At 41.8% G+C, this 21,868-nt stretch overlaps 1 protein-coding gene across 2 annotated transcripts in view; it reads right to left on the bottom strand.

Moving 5' to 3' along the window:
- T3dh (Type III alcohol dehydrogenase) overlaps positions 1-21,868 on the bottom strand; it is a 186,279-nt gene that overhangs the window by 104,283 nt on the left and 60,128 nt on the right. The window contains exon 2 of one of the 2 annotated variants that reach the window (XR_011394443.1): positions 2,037-4,159. The exons of the other annotated variant lie outside the window; for it this stretch is intronic. The gene's annotated coding sequence lies outside the window, so the exon portion shown is untranslated. Of the gene's footprint in view, positions 1-2,036; positions 4,160-21,868 lie in introns of those variants that run through there. 2 annotated transcript variants of the gene reach the window in all.

The following is a 21,868-nucleotide window of genomic DNA, read 5'->3' as shown; positions in this document are numbered from 1 at the left end:
CTAAAAACACTGTGATAATATGAAATGTTCCGATTGTATGCTTGGATGTGACCGCTGAGGCTGGCTTGTAAACACCGCCACCCACGGAACAAGTGAGGCTGGCTTAGGCCGCACGTGGACGCGTCTTGGACGAATAGCATTGAGCGTGTTTTTTAGCGATAGGCAAGGCAAAATTTTTGCATTAAAATGTATCGCTAGGCAGATTTAATGTTATGCGATGCCCTCGTTAGGCGAGGGGTCCAATGTATATAAATTTGTTTGAATATGATGGAATAAATTTTTAATCTATAAAAGAAAATGCTATGTGATAAGCAAAACTTATTATCATACTTTTAATGATACTCTGAATCAGATATCAAATCATGCATATACAGTGGACCCCTACCTCACGATGGCATGACCTTACGTTAAATCCACCATACGATACATTTTAACACAAAAATTTTGCCTCACCTCACGCTAAAAAACTCACCTCACGCGATTCATCCGAGGCACGTCCCACGTGTGGCCTGAGCACGCCCCAGCTGCCCTATGGGTGCCAGTGTTTACAAGCCAGCCAGTGCGGTCGCATCCACGCATACAATCGGAACATCTCATATTATCACAGCGTTTTTAGTGACTGTACCTGCAAAATAAGTCACCATGGGCCGCAAGAAAGCTTCTAGTGTCAACTGTGCGGTAAAAAAGGTGAAAATTATTATGGAAATGAAGAAAGAAATAATTGCTAAGTACGAAAGTGGAGTGCGAGTCTCAGAGCTGGCCAGGTTGTATACAAAACCCCAATCAACCATCGCTACTATCATGGCCAAGAAAACGGCAATCAAGGAAGCTGTTCTTGAAAAGGTGCAACTTTGTTTTCGAATAAGAGATCGTAAGTACTCGAAGATGATAAATAACAATAAAAGGCACAATACCGTGACTGGAACGATACACAAATAACCCGCACATAGGAGAGGAGCTTATGACGACGCTTCGGTCCGACTTGGACCATTTAAAAATTCACACTAACCAGAAGTGGAGCAGGATGGCTATATATATAGGCAGGAAGAGGTAGTGGTGGTAGTGGTGGTAGTAGTGGAAGTAGTAGTAGTAGTAGTAGTAGTGGTAGTAGTGGGGAATTAAGGAAGAGGAGCCAGTCAAATACAAAGAAAGGGGAGCACTGCAAGGGAGCTAGGAGCCCACAGAGGGAGAGCAAGTGCACAGAGGTGGGGGGAAGGGGAAGTGATGAAATATATAAAGAAAGAACAGAAACACGCGGCAGAAGAAAGACAAAAAAAAAAAAAAAAAAAAAAAAAGGAAAGAGGAAAGGGGAAGAGGGAGAAGAGGGAAAAAAATGAGGAATCATGTTAAGTCATGCGTGTTCTGAAGTTTGGAGCATTTTACAATGTAGTGGGAGAGGAAGGCATCTACAGAGACAAAGCCAGGACTAAGATTCATACAAGGAAAGTTGTGTATTAGAGAGGATTCAACTAGACGGCGACTGTTAGAGTTGGAAGTAGGGAAGACAGTTTTAGCGGAAGACCAGTCAATAGGATGGCTGTGATCTCTGGCGTGACAGAACAGAGCATTGTTAGTGTCGGCAAGCCTAACATTATTTTTGTGCTCCCTAAGTCTGTCAGAAAGAGATTGACAAGTTTCTCCAAAGTACTGAAGAGGACATGAGGAGCAAGAAATAAAGTAGACACCAGGAACATCTGTAGAGGGAGGAGAGGTATGAATGAGATTAGTGCAAAGAGTGTTAGTCTGGCGGAAAGTAAGCTTGATGTCTAAGGGACGGAGAGAATTGTTGAGATTAGAAAGACCGGAAATGTAGGGAAGGCAGAGGGCAGAAGAATTCCCAGGAGTAGAGAGTTTGGGAGAGAAGAAATTACGTTTAGCACATGAGAAGGCAGTCTATTTATTTCATCACTTCCCCTTCCCCCCACCCCTGTGCACTTGCTCTCCCTCTGTGGGCACCTAGCTCCCTTGCAGTGCTCCCCTTTCTTTGCATTTGACTGGCTCCTCCTCCTTAATTCCCCACTACTACCACTACCACTACTACTACTTCCACTACTACCACCACTACCTCTTCCTGCCTATATATAGCCATCCTGCTCCACCTCTGGTTAGTATGACTGTAAATGGTCCAAGTCAGACCGAAACGTCGTCGTAAGCTCCTCTCCTCTATGTGCGGGTTATTAGTGTACTCGAAGATGTTGAGAGACTGTTATTGGTGTGGATAAACAAAAAACAGCTAGCAGGAGATAGCATCTCTTAAGCGATCATATGTGAAAAGGCTAGGAAGTTGCATGACGATTTAATTAGAAAAATGCCTGCAACTAGTCGTGATGTGAGTGAATTTAAGGCCAGCAGAGGTTGGTTTGAGAGATTTAAGAATCGTAGTGGCATACATAGTGTGATAAGGCATGGTGAGGCTGCCAGTTCGGACCAAAAAGCGGCTGAAAAATATGTGAAAGAATTCAAGGAGTACATAGACAGTGAAGGACTGAAACCTGAACAAGTGTTTAATTGTGACGAAACAGGCCTGTTTTGGAAGAAATTGCCAAACAGGACCTACATTACTCAGGAGGAAAAGGCACTCCCAGGACATAAGCCTATGAAAGACAGGCTTACTCTCTTGATGTGTGCTAATGCTAGTGCTGATTGCAAAGTGAAGCCTTTATTGGTGTATCACTCTGAAACTCCCAGAGTGTTCAGGCAAAACAATTTCCTCAAGGCTAATTTGTGTGGGCTGTGGAGGGCAAACAGTAAGGCATGGGTCACTAGGAACTTTTTCTATGACTGGTTACACCATGCATTTGTCCCCACTGTGAAAAATTACTTCCTGGAAAATAAATTGGACCTTAAGTGCCTCCTGGTATTAGACAATGCTCCTGGTCATCCTTCAGGCTTGGCAGAGCAACTTTCTGGGGACATGAGCTTCATTAAGTCAAGTTTTTGCCTCCTAATACCACTCCTCTCCTGCAGCCCATGGACCAGCAGGTCATTTCAAACTTCAAAACACTCAACACAAAAGCTATGTTTCAAAAGTGCTTTGTAGTGACCACAGACACTCGATTGACTCTAAGAGAGTTTTGGAAAGATCATTCAGCATCCTCAATTGTGTAAACCTTATAGGTAAAGCTTGGAAGGAAGTGACTAAGAGGACCTTGAACTCTGCTTGGAAGAAACTGTGGCCAGAATGTGAAGACAAAAGGGATTTTGAAGTTTTTGATTCTAACCCTGAGAAGCGTATGCCAGTTGTGGAATCAATTGTGGCATTGGGGAAGTCCTTGGGGTTGGAGGTTAGTGGGGAGGATGTGGAAGAGTTGGTGGAGGAGGACAATGAAGAACTAACCACTGATGAGCTGCAAGATCATTTTCAACAGCACGAGGCCAGACCTGAGGAAACTGCTTTGGAGAAGGGGAGAGAAAAATTGAAGAAGTTGCCTACTTCAAAGATTAAGGAAATGTGTGCAAAGTGGCTTGAAGTGCAAACCTTTATGGATGAAAATCACCCTCACACAGCTATTTCAAGCCGTGCTGGTGACTATTACAATGACAATGTTGTGAACCACTTTAGACAAATCATAAAGGAACGGGAGGTACAGGCCTCTATGTTGTGCGACAGAGGCCCAGTGACTCTCAAGCTGGTCCTAGTGGCATTAAAAGAAGAAGGGAAGTAACCCCAGAAAAGGACGTGCTACCTAAAGTCCTAATGGAAGGGGATTCCCCTTCTAAACATTAACAACTTCCACACTCTCCCCTCCTCCCATCCCATCAATCATCACCAGATCTTCAATGAAGGTAAGTGTCAGTTTGTGTGTATTAAAATTAATATTTCATGTGGTAAAAAATTTCTTTTTTTCATACTTTGGGGTGTCAGGAATGGATTAATTTGATTTCCATTATTTCTTGTGGGGAAAATTAATTCACCTTATGATAATTTCAGCATACGATGAGCTTTCAGGAACGGATTAATATCGTAAGGTGGGGGTCCACTGTATATTTTTCAAACTTGAATTTTGTTGCTGTGTAATTAGTTCAATGGTTTTGACTTGATGGAAAGCCAAACTCTTCACTTCTACCACGTTCATTAATAGATCTTCATGGAGCACTCAAAAAGACTAGCCAAGTCATCCTCGCTCTGTTCACGTGGAGCCAGTTTAGTCACTCGATGCTGGAACAATAGCAATAGGAAAAACTGCATTAATAACAGCTATAATATTTTTATGCAACTCTAGACTGAAACTCAAACAAATCAGTTATTAAAAAATAATTACTTAAATGAAGTGGGTTTAACAGCTAAATGCCTGTATACAAGTTACTCATGGGCTCAACCTTACAGTTCTGCCGCTGACTATCAAGGAGCTATACTATTTGTGTACTATTTGTTACATATTTTAAGAAAAAGAGGATAAATAAGTATACAAGATATGATGTAGGGCGAAATGACAGTAGTTTGTTGGATTATGTATTGGTAGATAAAAGACTGCTGAGTAGACTTCAGGATGTACATGTTTATAGAGGGGCCACAGATATATCAGATCACTTTCTAGTTGTAGCTACACTGAGAGTAAAAGGTAGATGGGATACAAGGAGAATAGAAGCATCAGGGAAGAGAGAGGTGAAGGTTTATAAACTAAAAGAGGAGGCAGTTAGGGTAAGATATAAACAGCTATTGGAGGATAGATGGGCAAATGAGAGCATAGGCAATGGGGTCGAAGAGGTATGGGGTAGGATTAAAAATGTAGTGTTAGAGTGTTCAGCAGAAGTTTGTGGTTACAGGAAAGTGGGTGCAGGAGGGAAGAGGAGCGATTGGTGGAATGATGATGTAAAGAGAGTAGTAAGGGAGAAAAAGTTAGCATATGAGAAGTTTTTACAAAGTAGAAGTGATGCAAGGAGGGAAGAGTATATGGAGAAAAAGAGAGAGGTTAAGAGAGTGGTGAAGCAATGTAAAAAGAGAGCAAATGAGAGAGTGGGTGAGATGTTATCAACAAATTTTGTTGAAAATAAGAAAAAGTTTTGGAGTGAGATTAACAAGTTAAGAAAGCCTAGAGAACAAATGGATTTGTCAGTTAAAAATAGGAGAGGAGAGTTATTAAATGGAGAGTTAGAGGTATTGGGAAGATGGAGGGAATATTTTGAGGAATTGTTAAATGTTGATGAAGATAGGGAAGCTGTGATTTCGTGTATAGGGCAAGGAGGAATAACATCTTGTAGGAGTGAGGAAGAGCCAGTTGTGAGTGTGGGGGAAGTTCGTGAGGCAGTAGGTAAAATGAAAGGGGGTAAGGCAGCCGGGATTGATGGGATAAAGATAGAAATGTTAAAAGCAGGTGGGGATATAGTTTTGGAGTGGTTGGTGCAATTATTTAATAAATGTATGGAAGAGGGTAAGGTACCTAGGGATTGGCAGAGAGCATGCATAGTTCCTTTGTATAAAGGCAAAGGGGATAAAAGAGAGTGCAAAAATTATAGGGGGATAAGTCTGTTGAGTGTACCTGGTAAAGTGTATGGTAGAGTTATAATTGAAAGAATTAAGAGTAAGACGGAGAATAGGATAGCAGATGAACAAGGAGGCTTTAGGAAAGGTAGGGGGTGTGTGGACCAGGTGTTTACAGTGAAACATATAAGTGAACAGTATTTAGATAAGGCTAAAGAGGTCTTTGTGGCATTTATGGATTTGGAAAAGGCGTATGACAGGGTGGATAGGGGGGCAATGTGGCAGATGTTGCAGGTGTATGGTGTAGGAGGTAGGTTACTGAAAGCAGTGAAGAGTTTTTACGAGGATAGTGAGGCTCAAGTTAGAGTATGTAGGAAAGAGGGAAATTTTTTCCCAGTAAAAGTAGGCCTTAGACAAGGATGTGTGATGTCACCGTGGTTGTTTAATATATTTATAGATGGGGTTGTAAGAGAAGTAAATGCGAGGGTCTTGGCAAGAGGCGTGGAGTTAAAAGATAAAGAATCACACACAAAGTGGGAGTTGTCACAGCTGCTCTTTGCTGATGACACTGTGCTCTTGGGAGATTCTGAAGAGAAGTTGCAGAGATTGGTGGATGAATTTGGTAGGGTGTGCAAAAGAAGAAAATTAAAGGTGAATACAGGAAAGAGTAAGGTTATGAGGATAACAAAAAGATTAGGTGATGAAAGATTGAATATCAGATTGGAGGGAGAGAGTATGGAGGAGGTGAATGTATTCAGATATTTGGGAGTGGACGTGTCAGCGGATGGGTCTATGAAAGATGAGGTGAATCATAGAATTGATGAGGGAAAAAGAGTGAGTGGTGCACTTAGGAGTCTGTGGAGACAAAGAACTTTGTCCTTGGAGGCAAAGAGGGGAATGTATGAGAGTATAGTTTTACCAACGCTCTTATATGGGTGTGAAGCGTGGGTGATGAATGTTGCAGCGAGGAGAAGGCTGGAGGCAGTGGAGATGTCATGTGTGAGGGCAATGTGTGGTGTGAATATAATGCAGAGAATTCGTAGTTTGGAAGTTAGGAGGAGGTGCGGGATTACCAAAACTGTTGTCCAGAGGGCTGAGGAAGGGTTGTTGAGGTGGTTCGGACATGTAGAGAGAATGGAGCGAAACAGAATGACTTCAAGAGTGTATCAGTCTGTAGTGGAAGGAAGGCGGGGTAGGGGTCGGCCTAGGAAAGGTTGGAGGGAGGGGGTAAAGGAGGTTTTGTGTGCGAGGGGCTTGGACTTCCAGGAGGCATGCATGAGCGTGTTTGATAGGAGTGAATGGAGACAAATGGTTTTTAATACTTGACGTGCTGTTGGAGTGTGAGCAAAGTAACATTTATGAAGGGATTCAGGGAAACCGGCAGGCCGGACTTGAGTCCTGGAGATGGGAAGTACAGTGCCTGCACTCTGAAGGAGGGGTGTTAATGTTGCAGTTTAAAAACTGTAGTGTAAAGCACCCTTCTGGCAAGACAGTGATGGAGTGAATGATGGTGAAAGTTTTTCTTTTTCGGGCCACCCTGCCTTGGTGGGAATCGGCCAGTGTGATAATAAAAAAAAAAAATTGTTAGGAAGTTATAGATCCATCTACCCACTTTTCCTGTCAGTCCTTTATCACACATTTTGTGCTATTAAACCATGATTGCACTTGTTGAAGTCTTCTGCAAGTCAGTGTTACTTTCACCAGAGGGCAGATGCTTTCCTTTCCCACATGGAGGAAAAGAGAGAATTGGTGTTTATACTTTCCTGGGAGAAGAAAGGGGATGGATGACCACGTGTATGTGTGTGTGTGTGCGCGCGCACTACATCTGCATTTTGTTTGTCCTCCAATGCATCTAAGACAACGTCGTAGTGGTTCAGTCATTGTGAGAGGCAGCAGCGACCTGCTCTAAACCCATGCTGCCCTGGGTTGTGCAACTGTTGGGTGTCCAGGTGACTGGCGATCTTAGAATCCTTCCAAATTATTATTATAATCAAAACCAAGGGCTAAACTCACCAGGGTCATAAAACACTGCAGGGTAGGGATTATAACGGAGGTAAAGTTTGTGAGGGCGATGAGGAGTGCTAAAAGAAGTACAAATAAAGACCATGTAATAAATCTATTGCAGTCAAAAAGTCAAAGAGCAAGTCTGTGTCAAAGGCTGAGGCATCAGCTAGGAGGGAAGATAAAGTAAGGGTGTTCGAGTGATGATGTGTGCTCGATGATAGACAGGACAGTTCAAAAGAATATGGCAAACTGAAATTGGAACCTGACAATTTCCAGAGAGTGGAACTGGGCGACTCTCCATGAAATACCCATGAGTAAGAAGGGTGTGCCAAATGCAAAGACAGGCAAGCGCAGTTTCCAGCCATGACAGTGATGATAAAAAGAAAGGAGGAACACTGCAGCATGCCTGGTGGCCCATACTAGACAGGTCCTTCACAATCCATCCCATTAACAGAATATTTGCCCAATCCAATTTTCAATTCTACCCAAGCAATAAGCTTTGATAATTCTGTTAACTCATGTGCAAGTCCCACTCAAATCCAACCTCTCTCACTCATGTATTTATTCAACCTTGGGTAGTTTCAAATTTAGGTAGGATAAATAAACAAGTGAGAGGGGTTAGATTTGAGTGGGACTTGCACATGAGTTAATAGAATTATCAAAGCTTTTTTTTTTTTTTTTTTTTATTATCACACTGGCCGATTCCCACCAAGGCAGGGTGGCCCGAAAAAGAAAAACTTTCACCATCATTCACTCCATCACTGTCTTGCCAGAAGGGTGCTTTACACTACAGTTTTTAAACTGCAACATTAACACCCCTCCTTCAGAGTGCAGGCACTGTACTTCCCATCTCCAGGACTCAAGTCCGGCCTGCCGGTTTCCCTGAACCCCTTCATAAATGTTACTTTGCTCATACTCCAACAGCACGTCAAGTATTAAAAACCATTTGTCTCCATTCACTCCTATCAAACACACTCACGCATGCCTGCTGGAAGTCCAAGCCCCTCGCACACAAAACCTCCTTTACCCCCTCCCTCCAACCTTTCCGAGGCCGACCCCTACCCCGCCTTCCTTCCACTACAGACTGATACACTCTTGAAGTTATTCTGTTTCGCTCCATTCTCTCCACATGTCCGAACCACCTCAACAACCCTTCCTCAGCCCTCTGAACAACAGTTTTGGTAATCTCGCACCTCCTCCTAACTTCCAAACTACGAATTCTCGGCATTATATTCACACCACACATTGCTCTCAGACATGACATCTCCACTGCCTCCAGCCTTCTCCTCGCTGCAACATTCATCACCCATGCTTCACACCCATATAAGAGCGTTGGTAAAACTATACTCTCATACATTCCCCTCTTTGCCTCCAAGGACAAAGTTCTTTGTCTCCACAGACTCCTAAGTGCACCACTCACCCTTTTCCCCTCATCAATTCTATGATTCACCTCATCTTTCATAGACCCATCCGCTGACACGTCCACTCCCAAATATCTGAATACATTCACCTCCTCCATACTCTCTCCCTCCAATCTGATATCCAATCTTTCATCACCTAATCTTTTTGTTATCCTCATAACCTTACTCTTTCCTGTATTCACTTTCAATTTTCTTCTTTTGCACACCCTACCAAATTCATCCACCAATCTCTGCAACTTCTCTTCAGAATCTCCCAAGAGCACAGTGTCATCAGCAAAGAGCAACTGTGACAACTCCCACTTTATGTGTGATTCTTTATCTTTTAACTCCACGCCTCTTGCCAAGACCCTCGCATTTACTTCTCTTACAACCCCATCTATAAATATATTAAACAACCACGGTGACATCACACATCCTTGTCTAAGGCCTACTTTTACTGGGAAATAATTTCCCTCTTTCCTACATACTCTAACTTGAGCCTCACTATCCTCGTAAAAACTCTTCACTGCTTTCAGTAACCTACCTCCTACACCATACACCTGCAACATCTGCCACATTGCCCCCCTATCCACCCTGTCATACGCCTTTTCCAAATCCATAAATGCCACAAAGACCTCTTTAGCCTTATGTAAATACCGTTCACTTATATGTTTCACTGCAAACACCTGGTCCACACACCCCCTACCTTTCCTAAAGCCTCCTTGTTCATCTGCTATCCTATTCTCCGTCTCACTCTTAATTCTTTCAATAATAACTCTACCATACACTTTGCCAGGTATACTCAACAGACTTATCCCCCTATAATTTTTGCACTCTCTTTTATCCCCTTTGCCTTTATACAAAGGAACTATGCATGCTCTCTGCCAATCCCTAGGTACCTTACCCTCTTCTATACATTTATTAAATAATTGCACCAACCACTCCAAAACTATATCCCCACCTGCTTTTAACATTTCTATCTTTATGACAAATCCATTTGTTCTCTAGGCTTTCTTAACTTGTTAATCTCACTCCAAAACTTTTTCTTATTTTCAACAAAATTTGTTGATAACATCTCACCCACTCTCTCATTTGCTCTCTTTTTACATTGCTTCACCACTCTCTTAACCTCTCTCTTTTTCTCCATATACTCTTCCCTCCTTGCATCACTTCTACTTTGTAAAAACTTCTCATATGCTAACTTTTTCTCCCTTACTACTCTCTTCACATCATCATTCCACCAATCGCTCCTCTTCCCTCCCGCACCCACTTTCCTGTAACCACAAACTTCTGCTGAACACTCTAACACTACATTTTTAAACCTACCCCATACCTCTTCGATCCCATTGCCTATGCTCTCATTAGCCCATCTATCCTCCAATAGCTGTTTATATCTTACCCTAACTGCCTCCTGTTTTAGTTTATAAACCTTCACCTCTCTCTTCCCTGATGCTTCTATTCTCCTTGTATCCCATCTACCTTTTACTCTCAGTGTAGCTACAACTAGAAAGTGATCTGATATATCTGTGGCCCCTCTATAAACATGTACATCCTGAAGTCTACTCAACAGTCTTTTATCTACCAATACATAATCCAACAAACTACTGTCATTTCGCCCTACATCATATCTTGTATACATATTTATCCTCTTTTTCTTAAAATATGTATTACCTATAACTAAACCCCTTTCTATACAAAGTTCAATCAAAGGGCTCCCATTATCATTTACACCTGGCACCCCAAACTTACCTACCACACCCTCTCTAAAAGTTTCTCCTACTTTAGCATTCAGGTCCCCTACCACAATTACTCTCTCACTTGGTTCAAAGGCTCCTATACATTCACTTAACATCTCCCAAAATCTCTCTCTCTCCTCTGCATTTCTCTCTTCTCCAGGTGCATACACGCTTATTATGATCCACTTCTCGCATCCAACCTTTACTTTAATCCACATAATTCTTGAATTTACACATTCATATTCTCTTTTCTCCTTCCATAACTGATCATTCAACATTACTGCTATCCCTTCCTTTGCTCTAACTCTCTCAGATACTCCAGATTTAATCCCATTTATTTCTCCCCACCGAAACTCCCCTACCCCCTTCAGCTTTGTTTCTCTTAGGGCCAGGACATCCAACTTCTTTTCATTCATAACATCAGCAATCATCTGTTTCTTGTCATCCGCACTACATCCACGCACATTTAAGCATCCCAGTTTTATAAAGTTTTTCTTCTTCTCTTTTTTAGTAAATGTCTACAGGAGAAGGGGTTACTAGCCCATTGCTCCCGGCATTTTAGTCGCCTCATACGACACGCATGGCTTACGGAGGAAAAATTATTTTCCACTTCCCCATGGACAATAGAAGAAATAAAGAGGAACAAGAACTATTTAGAAAAAGGAGAAAAACCTAGATGTATGTATATATATATGCATGTGCGTGTCTGTGAAGTGTGACCAAAGTGTAAGTAGGAGTAGCAAGATATCCCTGTTATCTAGCGTGTTTATGAGACAGAAAAAGAAACCAGCAATCCTACCATCATGCAAAACAGTTACAGGTTTCTGTTTCACAGTCATCTGGCAGGACGGTAGTACTTCCCTGGGTGGTTGCTGTCTACCAACCTACTACCTATAGCTTATTATTATAATAAAAAAGAAGCGCTAAACCACAAGGGTTATATAGCACTGCAGGGCAGGGAAGGATGTGAGGGTATCGGGTAGCAAGAGGGAGAGAGATGATCAGTAGGTTATGGAGTACAGCGGGGCAGTGGATAGTGCATGGGCAGAGGGTAGCAAGAGATTGAGGTAGAAAGCGCTGAGGGGAGCGATAAAGGCATCATCATCAGAGTTTGTGGAGTAAATCAGTTGTTGTCAAAAAGTCAATGAGAGAGTCCGGATTAAAGGAGGGTCCATTAGCAAGAAGGGAAGGTAAAGAAAGAGCAGCAGGCCAGAAATGACGACAGAGGTAAATTCTGTGTGCTCGTTGATAGAGTGGGCAATCCAACAGAATGCGACTAACAGATACTGGAACCTGACAATTCTCACAGAGAGGAACAGGGCGCCTCTCCATGAGATACTCGGTGGTGACCTGTACTTAACTTTGTGAAGACGTGTCTTGAGTGCTTTCTGTGAATCTGAACAAGATGTCCTCTCTTGAGCAACTCTACCAGCGGCTAAAGGAAGAACTAAGGATGGCTAAGCTTGAGATACAGCGACTGACTGAGGAAAACAAGAAGATCTGTAGTAATCCTCCTGTTGAGAATCCTCAAGCCAAGAAAGGAACCTGGATAGTGGCTGGAAAGCATGGGACAAAGTTAAGGATCAAGAGGACGGATGGAGAGGTAGATCAACGAAGATCCAGGAAACTGTTGAGGAAACATCGAACCCATTCTCCGTGCTACCTGATGAATGTGACTTCTGTTACTTATACTTCTTGAGATAAATCCTAGTAATCTGTTAGCCTTGTTGCACACACTTAGGCACTGCTGTCTTGGCTTTAGATTTCTGCTTACCATGACTCCCATGTCTTTTTCACATTCTGTATGATCAAGCTCTACTTCACCTACTTTTTAACTTCGAGGGTTATTTTCATTATCAAGGACTAGTATCTTACACTTATCCACATTGAACTTCATCTGCCATTTTTCAGACCAAGACATTAATTTGTTCAAATCCTCCTGGAGTTCATTGCTATCCTCCTAAGAATGAATCATATGCCCTAACTTTGTATCATCAGCAAATTTGCTCGTCACTCGTAATCCCTTCATCAAGGTCATTAATGTAAATTATGAACAAGAGAGGGGGCTAAAACTGATTCTTGTGGAACACCACTAGTGACTAATCCCCATTCAGATTTGACCCCATAAATGGAAACTCTCTGCTTATATTGGTAAGCCATGCCTCTATCCATGCTAGAACTTTACCTCCTATACCATGAGCTGCCACTTTTCTTTAGAGTCTCTTGTGAGGTACTCTATCGAAGGCTTTACTAAAATCCAAATAAAGAATATCATATTCTTTATTACTGTCTACTGCCTCAAATGTTCTATTGAAGAACCTCAGTTCTTCAATAGAACGGTACATGAACAGTGTACACCGTTCAATGTTCAACTAGTCGGTTTTCAAAACCATTCATCACAACTGTCACACACTGCTTCATCATGGGATCTTGATACAAAGAATTCTTCAAAACTAGTCCAACCTTTGGACGAAGACCTACTTTGACTAGTAGATGGTATCACTGTGACCACACCTTCTCTTGCTTCACCTCACCTGACTACAGTATATAAGCAACGTCTAAGGCCCTATGATGTACAATCTACAAGATTGATGGACTGATCACATCGACTTCAGGCTGAGGGACTGATTACCTCAAACTCCTCCTCTCCTTACACCCTTCTGCTTTGTATTGGACTGTTGAATCCACTGTGTGGCAAAACGTTTCCTAAATAAAGATTCCCATATGTTGCATAAGTGTCTCAATCTTCAACTTGTCAGTTTTCAAAACCATTCATCACACGAACACTATACAATACTGAGAAGATGAAAAATTAAGACACATGTGCAACGTCTGGGTGTGGAAATAAATGGAATAAAATACTGACACAATGGAAATATACACATATGCAGTATAATGTGATCCTTAATTGACAATGTTTTGCCCACACAGTGGGATTTATAAAGTCACAAACAGATCCACCTGGGTGGAAGGTACCTGAGTATTTATAGGATGAAGTCAGATTGAGAGTGCTTGGTCAGGTGGAAAATGCTGCATGTGACAATCTACCGAGTAGGGTTATAGAGTCTAATATCTTGGGTGGCTTGAGAGATTGGATAAGTATATGAGTAGACCTTCTGCAGTGCTCCTCCATTCTTATGTGGGATAGCGATAAAGAAGTTTCTTGGCAAGGGGTTCAGCTATGTTATAGAAGCTGTTGTTCTGGGTGAAGTTGTTGTATATAGACATAAGTGATGATTCCAGGATTCTTCGGTGTTGAGTGTTGTCTTCTCTGGTGATAAGTCTTGCATTTCTGTAGTTGATTAAATGGTTGTGTGAATTTCGGTGTTGGATACAGGCATTCCTCGAATTGCCAGATCTGCCTGTGTACTGATGTTCTGAAATACGCGTTTGGAGGTCTCTTGATGTTTTGCCCATGTATAATTTGCTGCAGTCATTACAAGGGATTATGTATACCCCTGCAGAGGATGGAAGGTTGTCCTATCTATTACTGGTAATGTCCTTGATGGTCATGGTTGTGGAGGTAGATACTTGGGTGTCTTATTGTAGACATTTTGCCATCCAGTGGCTTTATCAATACAAATTCAAGAATATAATTGGAAGACAGAACTATATACTTTGTTAGAAGTGGTGTTGGTACGTGGAGAATTAATGATCTGAAGAGCACCAACACCACTCCTAACAAAGTTATAATTCTTCCTAACAGCCAGGTTGCACTGAACGTTTCTAGAGTACTTTTACAAGCTAACACTAGAGTCGCCATCGCTTCCAGCACTTCAGCTAAGGATCTAACCAAGACAAAATCCAAGCACCATGACCCAGTCAATGCAGGGGTTTACACTATACCTTGTGGAGGCTGCGACTAGATCTGTGTAGGTGAAATGACGAACGACACCAAGGAAGGTAAAAATATTTTTGTTGTTGGGGATAGCCAGGCTAGGTATATGGATAGAGCCTTCTGCTTGAAGGATAGGAGTAGGAGACAGAGGGTTTGTTTTCTTGGGGCTGGGATGGAGGATACTGTTAGCCAGCTTGACATCATGAATGGTAATGGGATCAGTGAGGACATGTCTAGTGAACCAAGATACCCTCCATCGAGGAACTTTACCAGCAGCTTAAGGAGGAACTGAGGGTAGCGAAGATAGAGATACGGCGATTGACTGAGGACAACAAGAGGATTTGTAGTAGTCCTCCTCTTGAGAATCCTCAGGTCAAGAAGGAAACCTGGACAGTGGCTGGACAGCATGGAATGAAGTTGATGATCAAGAAGACGGATGGAAAGGTAGAAATGATGAAGAAGAAAGAGACCGCTGTGGAAACTGTTTTGGAAGCCTCTAATGCATTCTCCGTGCTACCCGATGAATGTGAGTCAACTACAGTGGAGCCTTGCCTAACGAATGCATCACATAACGTTAAATCCGCCTAGCGATACATTTTAATGCAAAAATTTTGCCTCGGCAAGCACTAAAAAGCTTGCTCAACGCAGTTCGTTCAAGATGCATCCACGTGTGGCCTGAGCCAGCCTCACTTGTTCCTTGGGTGCCAGTGTTTACAAGCCAGCCACCGTGGTCGCTTACAAACATACAATTGGAACATTTCATATTATCACAGCCTTTTTAGTGATTGCACATGCAAAGTAAGTCACCATGGGCCCCAAGAAAGCTTCTAGTGCCAACCCTACAGCAAAAAGAGAGAGAATTACTATGGATATGAAGAAAGAGATCATTGCTAAGTATGAAAGTGGACTGCATGTCTCCGAGCTGGCCAAGTTGTACACAAAACCCCAATCAACCATTGCTACTATTGTGGCCAAGAAAACGGCAATCAAGGAAGCTGTTCTTGCCAAAGGTGCAACTTTGTTTTCGAAACAGAGATCGCAAGTGATAGAAGATGTTGAGAGACTGTTATTGGTGTGGATAAACGAAAAACAGATAGCAGGAGATAGCATCTCTCAGGCGATCATATGTGAAAAGGCTAGGAAGTTGCATGACGTTTTAATTAGAAAAATGCCTGCAACTAGTGATGATGTGAGTGAATTTAAGGCCAGCAAAGGTTGGTTTGAGAGATTTAAGAATCGTAGTGGCATACATAGTGTGATAAGGCATGGTGAGGCTGCCAGTTCGAACCACAAAGCAGCTGAAAAATATGTGCAGGAATTCAAGGAGTACATAGACAGTGAAGGACTGAAACCTGAACAAGTGTTTAATTGTGATGAAACAGGCCTGTTTTGGAAGAAAATGCCAAACAGGACGTACATTACTCAGGAGGAAAAGGCACTCCCAGGACATAAGCCTATGAAAGACAGGCTTACTCTCTTGATGTGTGCCAATGCTAGTGATGATTGCAAAGTGAAGCCTTTATTGGTGTATCACTCTGAAACTCCCAGTGTGTTCAGGAAAAACAATGTCCTCAAGGCTAATTTGTGTGTGCTGTGGAGGGCAAACAGTAAGGCATGGGCCACTAGGGCCTTTTTCTATGACTATTTACACCATGCATTTGCCCCCACTGTGAAAAATTATCTAATTGAAAAGAAATTAGACCTTAAGTGCCTCCACAATTTAAGGCCAGCAAAGGTTGGTTTGAGAGATTTAAGAATCGTAGTGGCATACATAGTGTGATAAGGCATGGTGAGGCTGCCAGTTCGAACCACAAAGCAGCTGAAAAATATGTGCAGGAATTCAAGGAGTACATAGACAGTGAAGGACTGAAACCTGAACAAGTGTTTAATTGTGATGAAACAGGCCTGTTTTGGAAGAAAATGCCAAACAGGACGTACATTACTCAGGAGGAAAAGGCACTCCCAGGACATAAGCCTATGAAAGACAGGCTTACTCTCTTGATGTGTGCCAATGCTAGTGATGATTGCAAAGTGAAGCCTTTATTGGTGTATCACTCTGAAACTCCCAGAGTGTTCAGGAAAAACAATGTCCTCAAGGCTAATTTGTGTGTGCTGTGGAGGGCAAACAGTAAGGCATGGGCCACTAGGGACTTTTTCTATGACTATTTACACCATGCATTTGCCCCCACTGTGAAAAATTATCTAATTGAAAAGAAATTAGACCTTAAGTGCCTCCTGGTATTAGACAATGCTCCTGGTCATCCTTCAGATGTGACAGAGCGACTTTCTGCGGAAATGAGCTTCATTAACCCTTTGACTGTCGAAGGGCCCAATCCTGAAGTGTCTCCTGGTGTCGCAAAATATTCGAAAAAAAAAAAAATTATTTTTTCTTACGAAAATGTTAAGATTATTTTTCTGATTGTTTTAGTCCCAAAAAAAAATTTTTCCCATCAGTACTTACCGAGATATAGAGGCATGAAGTTTGCAGAAAATGAGCCACGTATGGCAACAGCGGCGACTGCCGCTCACCCGGTAAACTTTAGTTTACTTGTATTTGAAGGTTTGTTGTTTTTTTCACTATTTTATTTTTTCACATAACTTATGTGGCCTGTGAGACCAAAGTAAGGTGCAATGTACATATATACACTCGTTGTATACAACACAATAAGCACACAAACATAATTATCAATATATTGTTTACAAAACTTGTTTACAAAAACAAACAATACAAAAAATTTTTTATTACTATTGCTCTATAATATATATACCAATATACAGTCACTGAACATGCTCCTAGAAGTTCTGCAGCTTGTGGAACTCTGTGAAACATGGTGTCATACACAGTGGTGTTTTACACTCTTACACATAAAACATGGTGTCATACACAGTGGTGTTTTACACTCTTACACATAAAACATGGTGTCATACACAGTGGTGTTTTACACTCTTACACATAAAACATGGTGTCATACACAGTGGTGTTTTACACTCTCACACATAAAACATGGTGTCATACACAGTGGTGTTTTACACTCTTACACATAAAACATGGTGTCATACACAGTGGTGTTTTACACCCTCACACACAAAATCAGTGTGTGTGCATTTTTGTTGAATTTTTTTTTTATGTGCGAAGGCAAAACACCTCGTCTGAGCAGCTTTCTTCAAAGTATTAGCAGGCAGTTGTGTTATGTAGTTATCCTAGGTAAATGGTCGAGTGTCATCATTCCTTCCTTCCTAATTTCCTTCATTCCTTTCCTACCTGGAGGCTACCTGGAGGGCATTCCACCTCTCTTCCTATATTCCTTCATCTGTCCTTCATTACTTTTTTCCTTCCTTTCATCTAGTCCTTCCTTCATTCCTGCCTTCCCTTCTTGCTTCTGGTTTTTATAATATATATACACATATATAGTCACTAGATACTTTCATAAAACTCCTATTATCACCCTTCAGCAAGCTTGTCTTGTGTGCGAGTGTGTGGCTTATAATTGTTTTGAGTCAGGAGTCGGCAGCTGTCAAAATGACATATTGTCTCATTAGTCACTCCCCCTACCGCCTGTCAAAACAATGGGGTCGGATGCTGCTTCCCCCTCCATTCTATCTAATTATCTTTCTCCCTCATTCTATCTCTTTCAATCTGTCTCTCTTTCTCTCTCTGTCTCACAGGTACACATAAATACAACTATACATAGTGTAAATTACCTAGGATAACCCAAAAAATCCAAACAAAGTGCTATACTCTGCTTGAAGATGTGAGTAAACGTGATGATGACAGTCTTGTGGCTCTCTCTGAGACAGAGCTAGACGGATAGACAGGGAGTTTGGCAGACAGACAAATAGACAGACAGACAAATGTTTGTTCGCCGTCATCTTCTTCTCCTCCTCCTCCTCCTCCTCCTCCTTCTCCTCCTCCTCCTTCTCCTTCTCCTTCTCCTCCTTCTCCTTCTCCTCCTCCTCCTGGCTCTTGACAGATGGACAGCTGCCCCCCTCCCTCCACCCTCGTTTACGCTCATCAAAGGTCAGCTCTTATCAGATGTTATCTCCCCTTATCTTGTCACTGTCATGGGGTGAACTGTTTTCATGCCTCAAGGGAACATATTATTATTATTAGGTATTAGGTATTATTATTATTCTTATTCTTCTTCTTATTCTTCTTCTTCTTCTTCCTCCTTCCACCTTCCTCCTCCTCCCTCCCTCCTTCCTCCTCCTCCCTCCTTCTTCCTCCCTCCTTCCTCCTCCTCCCTCCCACCTCCTCCCTCCTTCTTCCTCCTCCCTCCTTCTTCCTCCTCCCTCCTTCCTCCTCCCTCCTTCCTCCTCCTCCCTCCTTCCTTCCTCTTCCTCCTTCCTTCCTCCTCCTCTTCTTCCTCCTCCTCTTCTTCCTCCTCCTCTTCTTCCTCCTCCTCTTCCTCCTCTTCCTCTTCCTTCACTTCCTCCTCCTCCTCCTCCACCTCCTCCATTGCTTTTGGTCTCAAACTCCTCGAAATCATGAAATTGATCTTCATTGACACTTCTATCTGTGTTAGAGCATCACTTGGGAAGAGAAGAGTCCCAGATTTGCAGGGAAGTCACATATTTCTTACCGCTAGACATGCTGAAAAAGGACGACTGAAATGGTATTCCCACAATGCACCACTGGCTCCCCGATTTTTTTTATATGGTGCACACTGACCATGGAGACCCATTCTCTCACATGTGGGCCTACCAGCTTTCTCCTGCTTGATTTGAAGCCGCTAGAATTTATGCGTATAGATACGTCAAACACGGTATCTCCTATGACGTACATATACGACCGCGACAGTCAAAGGGTTAAGGTCAAGTTTTTGCCTCCTAATACCACTCCTCTCCTGCAGCCCATGGACCAGCAGGTCATTTCCAACTTCAAGAAACTGTACACAAAAGCTATGTTTGAAAGGTGCTATGTAGTGACCTCAGAAACTCAATTGACTCTAAGAGAGTTTTGGAGAGATCACTTTAGCATCCTCAATTGTGTAAACATTATAGGTAAGGCTTGGGAGAAAGTGACTAAGAGGACCTTGAACTCTGCTTGGAAGAAACTGTGGCCAGAATGTGAAGACAAAAGGGATTTTGAAGGGTTTGAGGCTAACCCTGGGAATCCTATGCCAGTTGAGGAATCCATTGTGGCATTGGGGAAGTCCTTGGGGTTGGAGGCTAGTGGGGAGGATGTGAAAGAGTTGGTGGAGGAGGACAATGAAGAACTAACCACTGATGAGCTGCTAGATCATCTTCAACAGCAAGAGGCCACACCTGAGGAAACTGCTTCGGAGGAGGGGATAGAGAAATTGAAGAAATTGCCTACTTCAAAGATTAAGGAAATGTGTGCAATGTGGCTTAAAGTGCAAACCTTTTTTGATGAAAATCACCCTCACACAGCTATTGCAAGCAGTGTTGGCAACCTGTACACTGACAATGTTGTGAAACACTTTAGGAATGTCATAAAGGAACGGGAGGAACAGGCCTCTATGGACAGATAAGTTGTGCGACAGGGGTCCAGTGACTCTCAAGCTGGTCCTAGTGGCATTAAAAGAAGAAGGGAAGTAACCCCGGAAAAGGACTTGCCACCTCAAGTCCTAATGGAAGGGGATTCCCCTTCTAAACACTAACACCATCAACACTCTCCCCTCCTCCCATCCCATCAATCATCACCAGATCTTCAATAAAGGTAAGTGTCATGTAACTGTGCATGTCTTCTTCAGTTTGTGTGTATTAAAATTAATATTTCATGTGGTAAAAATTTTTTTTTGTTCATACCTTGGGGTGTCAGGAACGGATTAATTTGATTTCCATTATTTCTTATGGGGAAAATTAATTCGCCTAACGATAATTTCGCCTAACATTGAGCTCTCAGAAAAGGATTAATAGCATTAGGCGAGGGTCCACTGTACTGGGAATGTCACGATGAATGACACCAAGGAAGATAAAAATATTGTTGGGGATAGCCAGGTTAGGTATATGGATAGGGCCTTCTGCTTGAAGGACAGAAGTAGGAGACAGAGGGTTTGCTTTACTGGGGCAGGGATGGAGGATATTGTTAGCCTACTTGACAACATCATGAAAAGTAATGGGATCAATCCTATTATCTGCCTCAGTGCTGGAGGCAATGATGTAGGCAAGTGTAGAAGTGAGGATTTAGTAAGAAGGTTCAGGACAGCAATAGACATAATTAGGAAGAAGGGGGTGTCCTGTTATATGTGGCATTTTGCCAAGAAGGGGTGCTGGAAATGAATGGTTGTCCAAAGCAATTGGTATTAATTGTTGGCTGGACAAACACAAAGGATAAAGCAGTACCATTCATTGACAACTGAGACCACTTCTATGGCCGAAATGACACGTATGGCAGGAATGGGGTTCACTTATACAGGGCAGGTGTAAGTTTTCTTGCTAGCTCAGTTGAGGGGGTTGTTAGGACTTTAAACTAGGATTAGTTAGAGGTATGGGTTTAGAAATGAAAAATAATGAGTATGGATATATTCCCTTAGGCTTTGATATTATGAATCTTTATAATAACAGTCATGGAGTAACACTGGGTAAGGATAATCTCAAAAATTGTGTAAAAGCAAAGGTGAAGAGGAAAAATATGCAGAAGAAAAAACCTGATGGTATTTTATGCTAACAGTCGAAGTGCAAGAAATAAGATTTAAGAACTATGTTTGGTAGCGTGTGCTGGGAACTTTGATGTCATTGCAATAACTGAAACGTGGTATGATTTAGAGAGTCGGGAAATGATTGCTGAGTGTAATATTCAAGGGTTTAAGTTGTTCCATGTGGATAGATGTAATGGGAAGGGGGGAGGAGTTGCATTATATGTACAAGAAAATATTAATTGTTGCATAAAAATGGGTATAAAAATAGATGGACTAGTAACAATCTGATTGGAAAAAGTCTGTAGAGGGTCAAGAAAAACTAATTCTAGGTGTAATATACCGACCTCCAGGCTTGGATCATGATAGAGGGAGACTTCTTTGGGAAGAAATTGTTAGGGCTTCTAGACACAATAACATAGTGATAGTAGGGGATTTTAACTATAGTCAAATTGACTGCACTTCTTTGACTGGTAATCTGGAGTCCAGTGAATTTATGGAAACAGTTCAGAACTGTTTTCTGAAGTGGTGTGTAACAGAGCCTACCAGGGGTAATAATTTTTTTTTATATTTTATTTAAAAAAAAACACAGTATACATGGATGGTATACATAAATGATTTAAAACAAAAAACGCGAAAACTTTATATAAGACGACAACATATAACTAAAGAGAGGACTACCGGAACATATCTTAACCACAAAATAACTATATAACCAAAACCTGACAGTCTTATTCATATTGTATATGAAATTTTATATACAAAAACAATTTCATATAAACTAATGCATTGCACACACCATGGTGCTATGATTATATAAAAATTTTATATACAAAAACAATATCATATAAACTAATACATTGTACACT

This window comes from Cherax quadricarinatus, chromosome 86 (genome assembly GCF_038502225.1).
Source record: "Cherax quadricarinatus isolate ZL_2023a chromosome 86, ASM3850222v1, whole genome shotgun sequence".
NCBI lineage: Eukaryota > Metazoa > Arthropoda > Malacostraca > Decapoda > Parastacidae > Cherax > Cherax quadricarinatus.
This window is presented reverse-complemented; position numbering and strand designations above follow the sequence as displayed.